Below are 18,664 nucleotides of genomic sequence, written 5' to 3'. Positions count from 1 at the left end.
TCATCTAATAGTAAAACTTAGAAGTCTTAGTGAAAAAGAGAAAATCCTGAAAGCAGCTTGGGACAAGAAGTCAGTAACATACAATGGTAGAAACATTAGATTGGCAGCAGACTTATACACAGAGATCTGGCAGCCCAGAGAGAACTGGCATGATATATTCAGAACACTAAAGGAGAAAAATATGCAGCCAAGAATACTATATCCAGCTAGGCTATCATTGAAAATAGAAGGAGAGATAAAAAGCTTCCAGGACAAAAAAATAAAAAATAAAACAATTTGTAAACACCAAATCAGTCCTACAGGAAATATTGAAAGGGGTCCTCTAAGCAAAGAGAGAACCTAAAAGTAATAGACCAGAAAGGAACAGAGACAATATACAGTAACAGGCACCTTACAGGCAAAACAATGGCACTAAATTCACGTCTTTCAATAGTTACCCTGAATGTAAATGGGCTAAATGACCCAATCAAAAGACACAGGGTACCAGAATGGATAAAAAAACAAAACCCATCAATATGCTGTCTACAAGAAACTCATTTTATACCCAAAGACACTTCCAGATTTAAAGTGAGGGGTGGAAAACAATTTACCACGCTAATGGACATCAGAAGAAAGCTGGGGTGGCAACCCTTATATCAGATAAATTAGATTTTAAGCCAAAGATTATAATAAGAGATGAGGAAGAACACTATATCATACTCAAAGGGTCTGTCCAACAAGAAGATCTAACAATTTTAAATATCTATGCCCATAACATGGGAGCAGCCAACTATATAAACCAGTTAATAACAAAATCAAAGAAACACATCAACAATAGTACAATAATAGTAGGAGACTTTAACACCCCCCCCCTCACTGAAATGGACAGATCATCCAAGCAAAAGATCAACAAGGAAATAAAGGCCTTAAATGACAAACTGAACCAGATGGACATCACAGATATATTCAGAACATTCCATCCCAAAGCAACAGAATACACATTCTTCTCTAGCACACAGGGAACATTCTCCAGAATAGATCACATCCTGAGTCACAAATCAGGTCTCAACTGGTAACAAAAGACTGGGATCATTCCCTGCATATTTTCAGACCACAATGCTTTGAAGCTAGAACTCAATCACAAGAGGAAAGTTGGAAAGACCTCAAATAAAAGGATGCTAATAAGCATCCTACTAAAGAAAGAATGGGTCAACTAGGAAATTAAAGAAGAATTGAAAAAATTCATGGAAACAAATGAAAATGAAAACACAACTGTTCAAAATCTGTGGGACACAGCAGAGGCAATCCTGAAAGGAATGTATATAGTGATACAAGCCTTTCTCAAGAACAAGAAAGGTCTCAAGTACACAACCTAACCCTACACCTAAAGGAGCTGGAGAAAGAACAGCAAAGAAAGCCTAAACCCAGCAGGAGAAGAGAAATAATAAAGATCAGAGCAGAAATTAATGAAATAGAAACCAATAGAACAGTAGAACAAATCAACGAAACTAGGAGCTGGTTCTTTGAAAGAATAAATAAGATTGATAAACCCCTGGCCAGACTTATCCAAAAGAAAAGAGAAAGGACCCAAATACATAAAGTCATGAATGAAAGAAGAGAGATCACAACCAACACCAAAGAAATACAAGCAATTATAAAGAACATATTATGAGTAACTATACACCAGCAAATTTGACGTTCTGGAAGAAATGGATGCATTCCCAGAGACGTATAAACTACCAAAACTGAACCAGGAAGAAACAGAAAACCTGAACAGACCCATAACCAGTAAGGAGGTTGAAGCAGTCATCAAAAATCTCCCAACAAACAAGAGCCCAGGGCCAGATGGCTTCCCAGGGGAATTCTACCAAGCATTTAAAGAAGAACTAATTCCTATTCTCCTGAAACTTTTCCAAAAAATAGAAATGGAAGGAAAACTTCCAAACTCATTTCATGAGGCCAGCATTACCTTGATCCCAAAACCAGACTAAGACCCTAACAAAATGGAGGATTACAAACCAATATCCTTGATGAACACAGATGTGAAAATTCTCACCAAAATACTAGTCAATAGGCTCCAACAGTACATTAAAAGGATTAGTCACCACGACCAAGTGGGATTTATTCCAGGGCTACAAGGTTGGTTCAACATCCATAAATCAATCAATGTGATATAATACATTAATAAAATAAAGAACAAGAACCATATGATACCCTCAGTAATGCTGGAAAAGCATTTGACAAAGTACAGCATCCTTTCTTGATCAAAACTCTTCACAGTGTAGGGATAGAGGGTACATACCTCAATATCATCAAAGCCGTCTATGAAAATCCCACAGTGAATATCATTCTTTTTTTTTAAAGATTTTATTTATTTATTGACAGAGAGAGAGATTACAAGTAGGCAGAGAGGCAGGCAGAGAGAGAGGAGGAAGCAGGCTCCCTGCAGAGCAGAGAGCCCAATGCGGGGCTCCATCCCAGGACCCTGAGATCATGACCTGAGCCAAAGGCAGTGGCTTAATCCACTGAGCCACCCAGGCGCCCCACAGTGAATATCATTCTTAATGAGGAAAAACTGAGGTCAGGAACACAGCAGGGTTCTATCACCACTGCTATTCAACACAGTACTAGAAGTCCTGGCCTCGGCAATCAGACAAGAAAAAGAAATAAAAGGCATTCGAATCAGCAAAGAAGTCAAACTCTCTTTGCAGATGATATGATACTTTATGTGAAAAACCCAAAAGACTCCACTCCGAATCTACTAGAATGTGTACAGGAATTCAGTACAGTGTTAGGATATAAGAATCAATGCACAGAAATCCATTGCATTTCTATACACCAACAAGAGAGAGAAAGAGAAATTAAGGAGTCAATCCCATTTATATCTGCACCCAAAACCATAAGATACCTAGGAATAAACCTAACCAAAAAGGCAAAGGATTTGTACTCAAAAAACTATAAAGTACTCATGAAAGAAATTAAAGAAGACATAAAGAAATGGAAAAACGTTCCAGGTCATGGATTGGAAGAACAAATATTGTGAAAATATCTATGCTACATAAAGCAATCTATACATTTAATACAATCCCTATCAAAATACCATCAATTTTTTTGAAATGTAACAAATAGTCTTAAAATTTACATGGAACCAGAAAAGACCACAAATAGCCAGAGGAATGTTGAAAAAGAAAGCCAAAGTTGGTGGCATCACAATTCCAGACTGCAAGCTCTATTACAAAAAAGCTGTCATCATCAAGACAGTATGGTACTGGCACAAAAACAGACACATAGATCAATGGAATGGAATAGAGAGCCCAGAAATAGACCCTCAACTCTACGGTCTACTCATCTTCAACAAAGCAGGAAAGAATGTCCAATGGGGGGGAAAAAGTCTCTTCAACAAATGATGTTGGGAAAATTAGACATCCTCATGCAGAAGAATGAAACTGGACCAGTTCCTTACACCACACACAAAAATACTCAAAATGGATGAAAGACTTCAATGTGAGACAGGAATCTATCAACATCCTGGAGTAGAACACAGACAGCAACCTCTTCAACCTCAGCCACAGCAACTTCTTCCTAGAAACATCGCCAAAGGCAAGGGAAGCAGGGGCAAAAATGAACTATTGGCAATTCATCAAGATCAAAAGCTTTTGCACAGCAAAGGAAACAGTCAACAAAACCAAAAGACAACTGACAGAATGGGAGAAGATATTCACAAATGACATCAGATAAAGGCCTCGTATTCAAAATCTATAAAGAACTTATCAAACTCAACACCCAAAGAACAAATAATCCAATCAAAAAATGGGCAGAGTTCATGAACAGACATTTCTGCAAAGAAGACAACCAGATGGCCAACAGACACATGAAAAAGTGCTCCACATCACTCAGCATCAGGGAGATACAAATCAAAACCTCAGTGAGGTACCACCTCACACCAGTCAGAATGGCTAAAAATAACAAGTCAGGAAATGACAGATGTTGGAGAGGATACAGAGAAAGGGAACCCTCCTACACTGTTGGTGGGATTGCAAGCTGCTTATAGCCACTCTGGAAAACAGTACATAGGTTCCTTATAACGTTGAAAATAGAGCTACTGAATGACACAGCAATCACAGTACTGGGTATTTACCCTAAAGATATAAATGTAGTGATCCGAAGGCACACATGCACCTGAATGTTTATAGCAGCAATGTCCACAATAGCCAAACTATGGAAAGAACTAGATGTCCATCAACAGATGAATGGATAAAGAAGATGGGGGATCTATATACAATGGAATACTATGCAGCCATCAAAAGAAATGAAATCTTGCCATTTGCAACAATATGGATGGAACTAGAGGGTATTATGCTTAGCGAAATAAGTCAATCAGAGAAAGACAATTATCATATGATCTCCCTGATATGAGGAATTTGAGAGGCAGAGTGGGGGGTTTGGGAGGTAGGGAAGGGAAAAATGAAACAAGTTGGGATTGGGAGGGAGAAAAAACATGAGACTCTTAATCACACAAAACATACTGAGGGTTGCTTGGAGGAGGGGAGGGTATGGAAAGGGCGGATGAGTTATGGTTATTGGGGAAGGTATGTACTATGGTGTGTGCTGTGAAGTATGTAAGCCTGATGATTCACATACCTGTACCCCTGGGGCAAATAATACATTATACGTTAAGAAAAATAACGAATTAAAAAAAGAAACTTTATACTCCAGAGGGAGTGGCACAATACATTCCAAGTGCTAAAAGGAAAAAAACCTAAAACCAAGAATATTCTACTTCACAAGGTTATCATTTAGAATTGAAGGAGAGAGAGTTTCCCAGACAAATACAAGTGAAAGGAGTTCTTCACCACTAAATTAGCTTACAACAATTTGTCAAAGGAACTTCTTTAAGTGGAAAAGAAAAGGACATAACTAGAAGAAAGTTATGACATGAAATAAAACTTCACTTGTAAAAGCAAACAAAGTAAAAGTAGTAGGTTGGTCATTTACAAAACTAGTATGTAGATTAAAAGACAAAAATATCAATTATATCAATTACAGTTGACCCTTGAACAATCCAGGGTTAGGGATACTTCCTGTGCAGCTGAAGATCTGCAAATGACTCTTTACTCTCCAAAACTCAACTACAAAGAGCCCACTGTGAATGGGAAACCTTACCAATATTATAAATAGTTGAATAACACACATACTGTTGTATATATCTATATAGACTGTACTCTTACAATAAAGTAAACTAGAGAAATGTTATTAAGACCAAAAGGAAAAGGGAGAGGAGTTAAGGTGGTGGAGTAGGAGGACACTGAGCTTGTCTTGCCCCTTGAACACAACATTAAATAGTTCTCGAATTATTCTGTACACCCAGAAGTCAATCAGAGTTCTGAAAGAACAAAAACTGTAAGTCTTACAAGCAGTAAGACAAGTAATCTACAAGCAAGTCTACCACATTTTGGAAGGTAGAAAGTGCAGAGGTTCACTTGCGGGATACACAGCTATGGAAGCGGTGTGGTGGGAGCCTGCTTACAAAGTCTACCACAAAGTATTAGAATTGGTAGAGTGTAAAATCTCAACTTTTATGTTCACTACTGAATATAAAACACTGATGCTCAGGTGGCAAAGAGAGGCAAGATCTCAGGAGTGACATGGAGTTCTGAGGATCCCTTGCTTGCAGGGAAAATGGATGGTGCCAAGGTAGAGTACTCTTCCCAGTCATAAGGCCAGGAAACTGGCCCAGAGCAGTGAGTCTTGGTGCTGACTTTCTGCTATAAACTGCAAAACAATGTGCGACCGGTCACCTGACCGCATTTCTGGGAGTAGAGAGCAAGCATAGGGAGACCCTCCCATGGATGAAAAGTGCAGGTCTGCACCATGATCATCCCTGAAATTTGGAGTTTTGAAACTCGGTCATGTGCCTGAAATAAAAAGGCTCAGGCATGGAGGGTGAATGCAGGGTTCAGATGGAAATCAGGGGAAAAAACATGGTGATTGATTGGTTTTCTGTGAGGTCTCACAAAAAGTAGAGGGCACAAATTTTCAGCTCCTGGGCTAGACAGCTGGGTGCAGATATTTTCATCCCACGCATCAGAGCTGAAAGCCTTAGGGAGCAAAACAACTCTGCCTTATGGAGGCAGAGCTGCTGGTACCAAGTCCCACCACCCTGAGCCCTGGAGAGCATTTCCACTGAAACAAGTCGACGGGAGAATCAGTGCATTAGGTCCCTGTGTCAGAAGCCCAGCGCAAACAACTAGATCATACCAAGTTTATCATAGAGTGCTGCAAAGCTTCAGCTCTAGAAGAAATAGGATTGAGCTTCTTTTTTACTTTTTTCTTTATTTTTATTATTTTTTCTTTCTTTCTTTAAGATTTCTATTTAATATTTTAAGATTTTATTTTTTACAAATTTTTAAAATTATTTATTATTTATTTATTTATTTTAAGATTTCACTGAGCAGGCAGCCCGATGTGGGGCTCAATCCCAGGACCCTGGGACCATGATCTGAGCCAAAGGCAGATGCTCAATGACTGAGCCACCCAGGCACTCCTATTTTTTTTCCATTTATTTTCTTATATTTTCCAATTCCTTAAAAAAATTTATTATTAATTTTAATTTTTACGTGTATATTTTTCATACATATATATTTTGTTTACCTTCACTTTATTTTATATTTTTTATTTTGGGATCTAAATTCTTTTAAAAACAGACCAAAACACACTCAGGATCTATTTGTTGTATTTGGTTCTTGGTTTTCTTGTTTTGTGTTTTTGTTTTTCTCATTTTTTTTTCTTTTTCTTTGTTTTTTGTTTTGATTTTGATTTTCGGGTTTTTTGGGGGTGGAGGATTTGTTGTTTTGTTCTTTTTTCTCTTTCTTCTTTTCTTTTCCAGATGAACAATGAGATGAAGAAATTCACCCCAAAAGGAAGAACACAAGGTAGAACACATGGCCAGGGATTTAATCAATACAGACATAAGTAATATATCTGAACTAGAATTTTAAATAACGAATTTAAGGATATTAGCTGTGGTTGAAAAAAGCATGGAAGACACTACAGAATTCTTTACTACAGAAATAAAAGAACTGGAGCACCTGGATGGCTCAATGTGTTAAGGCCTCTGCCTTTGGCTCAGGTCATGATCCCAGGGTCCTGGAATTGAGCCCTGCATCAGGCTCTCTGCTCAGTGGGGAGCCAGCTTCCCTCTCTCTCTCCCCCTGCCTCTCTGCCTACTTGTGATCTGTCAAATAAATAAATAAAATCTAAAAAAAAGAAAAAGAAATAAATAAAAGAACTAAAATCTAGTGAGACCAAAAGTAAAAATGCTATGACTGAGATGCAAACACAAATATAATGGATCACAATAGGTAAACTTAGAGAACTCAACGACTCAGTAAAATGTAATAACATTTGTAATAGTTGTCCCAGAAGATGAAGAAAGAGAAAAAGGGGCAGGTTTATTCAAAAAAGTTATAGCTGAAAACGTCCTAATTTGGGAAGGACACAGACATCAAAATCCAAGAAGCACAGAAAATTCCCATGAAATTCAACAAAAGCCATCCATCACCAAGGGATATCATAGCCAAATTCACAAAATACACAGACAAGGAAAGAATCCTGAAAGCAGCAAGGGAAAAAAAGGTCCTTAACATATAAGGAAAGACAAGTTAGCTTTATAACAGATCTGTCCACAGAGACCTGGCAGGCCAGAAAGGACTAGGAGGAAATATTCAATGTTCAGAATGGGAAAAATATGCAATCAAGAAATCTTTATTTAACAAGGCTGTCATTCAGAATTGAAAGACAGATAAAGAGTATCCAAGAAAAGCAAAAACTAAAGGAGTTCATGATCACTGAACCAGCTCTGCAAGATATTTTAAGGGGGGCTCTTTGAGTGGGGGAAAGAAAAAAAAAGCAGCAAAGACTAGAAAAGACCAGAGAACATCAACAGAAACACCAAACTATAGGTAACACAATGACACTAATTCATATCTTTGACTGAATATAAATGAACTAAATGCACCCATCAGAAGATACACGGTACCAGAATGGATTAAAAACAAGATCCATCAATATGCTGCCTACAAGAGACTCAAAGAGACTTAAAGACACCTGTAGATTGAAAGTGAGGGATGGAGAACCATCTATCATGCCAATGGGTGTCAAAAGAAATCCACAGTAGCCATACTTCTATCAGACAAACTAGATTTTAAACCAAAGTCTGTAACAACAAATGAAGAAGGGCATTATACCATAACTAAGGGGTCCACCCATCAAGAAGACCTAACAATTATAAATATTCATGCCCCCAACTTGGGTGCACCTCACATATAAATCAATTAATAAACATAAAAAATTCATTGATAATAATACAGTAGTAGAAGATAATTTTAACACCCCACTTACAAGAATGAACAGCTCATCTAAACAGAGAATCAACAAGGAAATAATGGCTTTGAGTGACACACTGGATGGACTTAAGAGATCTATTCAGATCATGTCATCCTAACGCAGAATACACATTCTTCTCCAGTGTACATGGAACATTCTCCAGAACAAATCACAGACTTGGTTATAAATCAGCCCTCAACAAGTACAAAATGATTGAGATCATACCATGCATATTTTCAGACCACAATCCTATAAAACTGGAAGTCAAGCACAAGAAAAAATTGGGAAAGACCTCAAGTATCTGGAAGTTAAAGAACATCCTACTAAGGAATGAATGAGTTAACCAAGAATTAAAGAAGAACTTAAAAAATACATGGAAGCAAATGAAAATGAAAGCATGACATCCCAAAACCTTTGGGAGGCAACAAAAGCAGTCCTAAGAGGTAAATATATTGCTATACACGCTTACCTGAAGAAGCAAGAAAAGTCTCAAGTACACAACCTAACTTTACACCTAAAGAAGCTAGAAAAGGTAAAGCAAATAAAATCTAAAGCCAGCAGAAAGGAAATTATAAAGATTTGAGCAGAAATAAATGATACAGAAATAAACAAACAGCAACAACAACAACAACAACAAAAAACAGGGCACCTGGGTGGCTCAGTTGGTTAAGCATCTGCCTTCATCTCAGATCATGATCCGAGAGTCTCAGGACTGAGCCCCACATAGGCCCTGCTTCTTCCTCTGCCCCTGACCCTGCTCATGCTCACTCACTCTCTCTCACACACACATAAATAACTAAAATATTTTTTAAAAAGAAAAACAGAACAGATTAATGAAACTAAGAGCTAGCTTTTCAAAAAATTAACAAAATTGATAAACCCCTAGCAAGACTTATTTAAAAAAAAAACTCAAATAGATAAATCATGAATGATAGGAGAAATCACAAAACAATATCACAGAAATACAAACAATTATAAAAGAATATTATGAAAAATTATATGCCAACAAACTGCACAACCTAGAAAAAATGGACAAATTCCTACAAACTTACAAACTACCAAAATTGAAACAGGAAGAAATAGAAAACTTGAACAGACCCATAACCTGCAAAGCAATTGAATCAGTAATACAAAAATCTCCCAACAAACAAAAGACCAGGGTAAATGTCCCTGGGAATGTCCCAGGGGAATCCTACCAGACATTTAAAGAAAAGTTAATACCTATTGTTCTCAAACTGTTCCCAAAAATAGAAATGGAAAGAAAACTTCCAAACTCATTCTACAGAGCCAATATTACCTTGACTCTAAAACCAGACTAAGACCCCGCTAAAAAGGAGAAATACAGGCCAATATGCCCAATGCACTTGGATGCAACAATTCTCAATAAAATAATAACAAATCGAATTCAATAGTACATTAAAAGAATTATTCACCACAATCAAGTGGGATTTATTCCTGGGCTGCAAAGGTGGTTCAATATCCACAAATCAATCAACATGATCACCATATTAATAAAAGGAAGGATAAGAACCATATGATCCTATCAATAGAAACATAAAAAGCATTTGACAAAACACAGCATTTTTTCCTGATAAAATCCCTCAACAAAGTAGGAATAGATGGAACATTCCTCAACATCACAAAGGCCATATACAAAAGACCCACAGCTAATGTCATTCTTATTGGGGAAAAAAAGAGAGCCTTTCCCCTCCAGTGAAAAACAAGACAAGTATATCCACTTGCATCATTACTATTTAGCATAGTACTGGAAGTCTGAGCCTCAGCAATCAGGCGACAAAAAGGAATGAAAAACATCCAGATTGGCAAGAAGGAAGTCAAACTTTCACTCTTTGCAGACAACATGATACTCTAGGTAGAAAACCTGAAATAATCAACCAAAAAATTGCCAGAACTCACAAATGAATTCAGCATAGTCACAGGATATAAAACCAATGAATAGAAATCTATTGCATTTCTATATACTAATAACGAAGCAGCAGAAAAAGAAATCAAGGAATCAATCCTATTTGCAATTGTACAAATAAGACACTGGCATAAATCTAACAAAAGAAGTAAAAGGTCTATACTCTGAAAACTATACAATAGTTATGAAAGAAATTTAAGAGGACACAAAGAAAGGGAAACACATTCCATGTTCATGGGTTGGAAGAACATTGTTAAAATGTCTATAGTACCCAAAGCAATCTACACATTTAATGTAATCCCCATCAAAATACCACCAACATTTTTTGCAGAGCAAGAACAAACAATCCTAAAATTTGTATGGAATCACAAAAGACCCTGAATAGCCAAAGAAGTTTCAAAAAAGAAAAACAAAACTTTTTTTTTTCTTTTTTGAAAGAAAGGCATCACAGTTCTGGATTTTAAGCTACATTAAAATGCTCTAGTCATCAAAACAGTATGGTACTGGCACAAAAACAGATACATGGGTCAATGGAACAGAATAGAGAACCCAGAAATGGACAACTACACAGTCAATCTTCAACAAAGTAGGAAAGAATCTCCAATGGAAAAAAGACTGTCTCTTCAACAAATAGCGTTTGCAAAACTGAGCAACATGCAGAAAAATGAAACTGGACCACTTTCTTAAACATACATAAAAATAAATTCAAAATGGATGCAAGACCTTAAAGTGAGACAGGAAACCATCAAAATCCTAGAGGAGAATATAAGCAGAAACCTCTTTGACCTCAACTCTAGCAACTTCTTACTAGACACATCACCACAAGCAAGGAAAACATAAGAAATATGAACTACTGGGACTTCATCAAGATAAAAGTCTTCTGTACAGCAAAGGAAACAATCAACAAAAGTAAAAGGCAGCCTACAGAATAGAATGGGAGAATATATTTGCAAATGATATAGTTGTTAAAGTGTTAGTATCCAAATCTACAAAGAACTAATCAAACTCAACACGCACACCCCAAAAAATAACCCAGTTAAGAAGTGCACAGATACAAAAAGATACTTTACCAAAAAAGACATTTGGATATCTAACAGACATATGAAAATATCCTTAACATCACTCATCATCAGGGAAATACAAAGCAAAACCATGTACCATCTCACACCTGTCAAAATAGCTAAAATTAACAAGATAGGTGTTGGTGAGGATGCATAGAAAGGGGACACTGCTGGTTGCCCTGTTGGTGGGAGTGCAAAATGGTAGAGCTACTATGGAGAACAGTATGGCAGTTTCTTGAAAAGCTAAAAATAGAACTACCCTTTGATCCAAAAATTACACTACTAGGTATTTACCCAAAGAATACAAACATAACAGATTCTAACGGATACATGAACTCTGATGTTTATAGCAGAATTATCAATAACAGCCAAACTACAGAGAGAGCCCAAATGTCCACCAAATGACTGATGAATGGATAAAGATGATGTGGTATGTGGTATGTGTGTATATGGTACATATATATAATTGAATATTACTCAACCATCAAAAAGAATGAAATCTTGCCATTTGCAATGACATGGATGGAGCTAAAATGTATTATGCTAAGTGAAATGAGTCGTTCAGAGAAAGACAAATACCAAATGATCTCACTCATATGTGGAATATAAGAAAGAAAAAGCGAGACAGAGAGGAAAACAAGCCATAAGAGACTCTTAATGATAGAGAACAAACTTAGGACTGATGGGGGGGGGGGGGGAGATTGGCTAGATGAGTGATGGATGTTAAGGAGGGCACTTGTTATGATTAGCACTGGGTATTGTATGTAAGAGATAAATCTCTGAATTCTACGCTAGAAACCAATATTGTACTGTATGTTAACTACCTAAAATTTAAATTAAAAAATATATATATAAGGAGAGATATATATATATCTCTCCCCCCCAAAAAAAAATCCACCTGTATTCTGCCTATAAGAAACTCACTTCAGATTGAGAGTGAACGGATGAAAAACATATACTATACAAATGGATGCATACACACTCGCACACGTGCGCGCACACACACACCACACACACACGCACACAAAGCCATGGTAGCAATACTTCTATCAGACAAAGTGGACTTTAAAATAAAGACTGTAACAAGAGACAAAGAAGGGTACTTTGTAATGATAAAGGGATCAATCTAACAAAAGGATATGACAATTGTAAATACCTATGCACCACATTGGGGCATCTAATCACATAAAGCAAATATTAATAGACATAAAGGAAAAAATTGATAGTAATACATTAATAGTTGGGGACTTTAACACCCCACCTGTAACAATGAATAGATCATCCAGAAAGAAAATCAACAAGGAAAGAGTGGCTTTACAACACAACAGACCAGATGGTTTTAACATATATACAGAACATTCCATCCAAAAACAGAATACACACTCTTTTCAAGTGCAAATGCAAAACATTCTCTGAGATAGATCATATGTTAGGCCACAAAATAATTCTCAAAAACTTTCAGAGGACTAAAAACATATCAAGCACCCTCTGACTACATCAGTATGAAACTAGAAATCAGTTAAAAAAAAAAAAAGGAAAAAATACAAATACATGGAGGCTAAACAACATGCTCCTAAACAACCAATGGATCAATGAAGATATCAAAGAGAAATAAAAAAATAACTGGAGACAATTGAAAATGGAAATGCTACAGTTCAAAACCTTTGGGAGGCCCCAAAAAAACAGTTCTCGGAAGGAAGTTAATAGCAATACAGGCCTACATCAAGAAACTAAAAATATGAAATAAACAATCTTACCTTACACCTAAAGGAACTAGAAAAAGACAAAGTTCAAAGTTAAAAGAAAGGAAATAATAAGGATCCGAGCATAAATAAATACAATAAATAAATAAAAAGAGAAGGAATAATAGAAAAAGATCAATGAATCCAAGAACTGGTTCTTTGAAATAATAAACAACAATGATAAACCTTTAGCAAGGCTCATAAAGGAAAAAAAAAAACCCTCAAAACTGGAAAGTAAGACAAATTATACCTACACCACAGAAATACAAAGTATTATAAGCGATTCCTAGGAAAAAATCATAGGCCAACAAACTGGACAACCTAGAAAACAGATAAATTCCTAGAAATACACAATCTTCTAAGACTGAATCAAGAAGAAAGAGAAAATCTGAATAGACCAATCACTAGTAACAAAATTGAATCAGTAATAAATAAAACTCCCAATACACAAAATCTGGGACAAGATGGCTTCACAGGTGAAATATACCTAACATTTAAATAAGAGTCAATACCTATCCCTCCCAAACTACTCCAAAAAGTAGAAGAGAAAGGAAAGCTTCCCAATACATTCCACAAGGCCAGCATTACCCTGATACCAAAATCAGACAGACACTACAAAAATAAAAAAACTTAGATGTCAATATCCCTGATGAGTATAGATCCAAAAATCTCCAACAAAATATTAGAAAGTCAAATCCATTACCAAATACATTTAAAGGATTATTCACCATGATCAAATGTGATTTATTCCAGGGATGCAAGGATGGTTCCATTCCGAACAATCCACACATCAATTCACATGATGCACCACATTAACAAAATGAATGATAAAAATGATGATCATCTCAATAGATGCAGAAAAGGCATCTGACAAAATTCAATATCCATGGTAAAAACTCGACAAAGAGAGTGCTGAAAAAACATTTCAACATAATAAAGGCCATATATGACAAGCCCACAACTAACATTATACTTAATGGTCAAAGGCTGGAAGTTTTTTCTCTAAGATGAGGAACAAAAACAAGGATGTCCATTCTTTCCACTTTCATTCAACACAGTAAGTCCTAGACAGAACAATCAGGTAAGAAACAAAAGACATCCAAATTGATAAGTAAGAAGTAAACTGTCACTATTTGCAGATGACATGATATTTTACGTAGAAAACCCTAAAGACTCTCCAAGAAACTATTAGAATAAGTGCATTCCGTAAAGTTTCAAGAAATGAAATTAATGTACAGAAACCTATTGTGTTTCTATACACTCACAGCAAAGTTGCAGAAAGAGAAAATAAAAAAACAATTCATTAACAATGCATCAAAAATAATAATATAAGAATAAATTGAACCAAGGAGGTGATACACCAGTAGTATGAAAATTATAAGACACCAATTAAAGAAATTGAAGACAACAAAAATAAATAGAAAGACACTTTCTTTACCCCACTGTATATTCTTTTTTCCTTTATTATAGATTAATTGACCATGTCAGCTTGAGCTTTATTCAGGACTCTGTTCCATTGATCCTATATGTCTGTTTCTATATTACTGCCATACTTTTTTGATTACTATAGCTTTGTCCTATAGTTTGAAATCTGGGACTGTCATACTTCCAGCTGTTTTGTTCTTCTTCAAGGTTGCTTTGGTTCTTTGGGGTCTTTTGTGGTTACACACAGTTTTTTAGGATTATTTGTTCTAGTTCTATGAAAAATAGTATTGATATTTTGGTACGGATTACACGAAATCTATAGATCAGTGCGGGTAGCACGGACATTTTAACAATATTAATTCTTTCGGTTCATGGTCAGAAATCACTTTTACCCCCTCTCTCCCATTTGTTAGAAAGTAAACAGATGACCAGAGCAATTTAGTACTTTACTCAGGGTGACCCAGACAATAACGGGCCAAACTGGGATTCAAACCCAGGAAGTCCTGCTCCAAAGGTTACAGCCTTAACCACCATCCCATCTCGGCACTCCATTAGTTATACTGCCTCTCCAAATTGCCACTTGTATCAGGTTATTAGGCCGGCTCCAGATTTGGGAAACCACACAAAGAAAAAAGAGAACTAGAGCTATTTAGCAAAGAGCAGAGAAAGCCAAAAAGGAGACGTAATTATTGTATTCAGATACCAGTCTCCTTCCCAAATTCCTTCCCTAACTCCATTTTTAATTAGAGAACATCAAGCTATCAAAGATACTGGGAGCAACGTGAAGGATAAAAAGAGTCTGAGATTCTGGGAGACAGGGGCTGAGAGAGGTGTGTAGCATGAGCCAAGGGCAATCCACAGCAGAGGACAGCCATGAATTAGAGGCCACCTCCCAACAGCCTCAGATTTTTATTTTCTAGCTAATTCATTTACCAAACACTCACAGGGTACCTACCCTGTGCGCACTGTTTTGAGCACTAGGAAATGCCAGAGAACAAAGCGCTCTTGCCTTCCTTCCTGGTCTTATATCCTCCCTTCCTCTCCTGCTAAATCCACACTGGCCCTTCTGTATCACAGATCTTTCCCCCATCAGGACCTCTGCACCTGCAGTTCCCCATTCCTGGCGTGTTCTATCTCCTGTTCTTCAAATGGTTCAGCTTCTACATCATTTCCCCAGCAAGGGCGTCCCTAACCATCCCATCTAAATAAACATCTGGTTGCTTGTTCTTCTATCCTATAATTTTAATCTTTGCACTTTTTGGTATCAAATTTTTTTCAACTTTTGTTTACTTTCTCCCCCTATTGAATTTAGCTTAATGACATTTGTTTTGGTTTTTCATTTTAAATGGGCTCCCCACCCAACATGAGGTTTGACCTCATGACCCTGAGACAGAGTCACAGGTTCTACCAGTTGAGTCAACTTTAGCTTAATGAAACCAGGAACTTCTGTTTTGCAGTTTTCTGTATTTGTGATGTTCGGGATAGTACTTATAGAAGGAGTCTGTAAACATTTACTGAATGAATTAATAAGCAAGAAATTGTGCTTCCATTTTGGGGAAGGTGTTAGCTTTGTTATTTTGACAGCCAGTGGTTGCAAACTAGAGAAAATATAATGTGCGTTATGTGGTTGAAATGGCTAAGCGTAAGCGACATTCAAACTCCTCTTCTTAGTAATAGGACTCTGGCCGGAGTTTACTTCTCCTGGCATCCTTTACAGCAAGGATTTGGTCAATGTGGTGTGGGTGGGAAAATGTGGTGTGTCATTTCTAAGTCATGCCCTTAAAAAGGAAGGTAGATGTCACCACTGGCCCTTCCTCCCAACTCCTTCCGCTACCCAGATGATGTCAGGATCTAAAGAAACCACTTTGGATCTGGTGATGGAAATCTTGTGTGTTGAGAATGACAGTGCTGTTTTGTCAACCTTAAATAGCTAACTTCTGGAGTATTATTTAGAGAAAAATAAGCTTCCATCTTACTTCAGGCACTGTATTGGAGGGGGGCAGTTACTTAGTTACAACAGCTAGGTCAGTACTCTAATAACACTGTTTTAAGTCTTCTTCAGCAGTTGAAAGGGTCCTTTCAATTTCAATTTCCTGCCTCTTTCAGGAACTATTGCCCAAATACTATCTCCATATATTTTCATTTTTTAAAAATTTTATCCTTACCATCTTTCAAGTTAGGTTGTGTGTCCCGCAACACATTGCGTTTGCAACCTTCCACGTGCTTAAAGGGAAAGGAAACACAGTGTGAATGGCTCCTCGTACGAGCCATTTACTATGTTAAATGTCTCGCCCGTAATACCTTAATTCTCCCAATATGTCTGTGAGTCCAATGTCATTTCACTATTTTAAGCAAGAAACAAGGTCAAGGACATTAGGTGTTTTGTCCAAGGTCACATGTCTAATAAGTGCCAGAGTGAGACTTTCAATCAGGTAATAGCCAAGTTGGCTCTTTCCACTACTCTATGCTGATACCATGGTAGCAGAATGGCTGAGGGCCTGCATTTGTGTTTTTAGATTTCTTTTGGCTCTAATTTCTTTTGTTAATTGCATGACTTCTACTTGTTGATTGTTTCTTATGACATCTTTATCCACCCCTTAGGGCCATATTTGTTTTTTTGTAAATTGTGGTGAAATACAAGATAAAATTTAATATTCAGCTATTTTTTTAACTTCCCTTTTTTAGTTTTTTTAATTTAAATTCAACTAGCCAGCTTATAGTACATCATTAGTTTTTGATGTAGTGTTCAATGATTCCTTAGTTGTGTATAACACCCAGTGCTCATCACATTCAGCTATCTTTAAGTGTATAGATAGCTTAGTAACATTAAGTGCATTCGTGTTGTTGTACAACCATCCAACACCATCTACCTCCAGAACGTTTCCATCATCCCGGAAAAAATACGGGATCTTCATGAGTTTGTGTGTCACCCTTGCACAGGGGACATGCTGATCTTCTCTGCATTGTTCCAATCTTAGTACCCATGTGGGCCAAGGGAGCACAGGGAGCTTAAGTCACTGGTTTTCTAATTCTTGGCTCCCTTCCTCCTTTTCTTTCTTTCTTCCCCTTGGTGACCTGCCGCCTGCAGCTTCGTAATGAACTGGAGTGTCCTAGTGATAGATGTGCCTGTTTAAAGTCATGAGTAAGAGGAAAGAGAAATAAACATAAAAGGGCCTGGCTTGGGTCCTATTTTCATCGTCTGCCCCAACCAATCCCCAGGGGTCTGAGCAAGGAAACAGGAGATTCACAAACTGCCTAATTTAAAACGGAATCATTTTGAAGTTGCTCAGCCCTTCAACCAGTAAGTTAGCAACTCTGACCCGCTCCACCCCACATGACTCACTGTCCAGTTTCAAGCACTGCCTGTCTCTCAGAGTTTCAGCCTCATCTCGAGCTCCCAGGCCCTATCCTCCCTTCTTCTTTCCTTCTGCCTACTCTCTCTCCTCTGGAGGTCTTCTTTGTCTGCAGGAAAGCATGGCAGGGAGAAGGGTCCATGGTTTCAGGGGAGGAAACAAACTTTCTGCAATTTTCTGTGTTCCATGAAAGGCTTTTTCCATGAGAACACCAGCATTTGAGCATTTCCTGTGTTCACTGTCCCCTCACTCCCTCGTGTCCATTCCCTACATCTCTACAAACACGGTAGTGCCCACTTCTTCAAAAATGTTTTGTCCCCACAAATCCTGTTCATGGGAAGAGGCTCTGAGTTTAGTCTGTTCCTACCATTTGATTATTTGTTTATTGCTCTGATTCAACACGTAAGCAAGCATTTGGGCTTCTAAGTTATACCCTGTGCAATTGTGAAGTGGAGAACTGGAAGCTTTCGCCTCGTGGATTCCATTACCATGCTTGCATGAGCCTGCACCGACCGCCTTCCCTTCTCCTCCACCCCATAAGGGCCTCTGGGAAAGAACTTGGGGTGCTGGTCTAGTAGCTCTGCCTCTACCCAGGATGCCTTCCAGGACCCAGTGGGAGCACGCTGAGGCTGTGCTGAGACCATCAGGAGATGGTGTGGATACCCAGGCCTAGTCTTTGAGAAACCAAAAATCTTAACAGGCAGGAGCAGTCAGTATGCAAAGCTATACCTGCTCTCAGTAAAAAGGTGAGCTCTCTTCAACACTGAGTTTGCAGAGTGATAGTAATGATTAGTG

General features: G+C 37.5%; 1 non-coding gene across 1 annotated transcript; it reads right to left on the bottom strand.

Moving 5' to 3' along the window:
- Positions 1-17,411: 17,411 nt before the first annotated feature.
- On the bottom strand, positions 17,412-17,520 carry LOC123952375. The gene has a single exon (XR_006820627.1). It is a non-coding gene; the product is annotated as a U6 spliceosomal RNA (small nuclear RNA).
- Positions 17,521-18,664: the final 1,144 nt, after the last annotated feature.

The sequence above is a fragment of the Meles meles genome, chromosome 10 (genome assembly GCF_922984935.1).
Source record: "Meles meles chromosome 10, mMelMel3.1 paternal haplotype, whole genome shotgun sequence".
NCBI classification, from domain to species: Eukaryota; Metazoa; Chordata; class Mammalia; order Carnivora; family Mustelidae; genus Meles; species Meles meles.
Note: the sequence above shows the minus strand (reverse complement) of the source record. Positions and strands in the feature narration are given on the sequence as shown.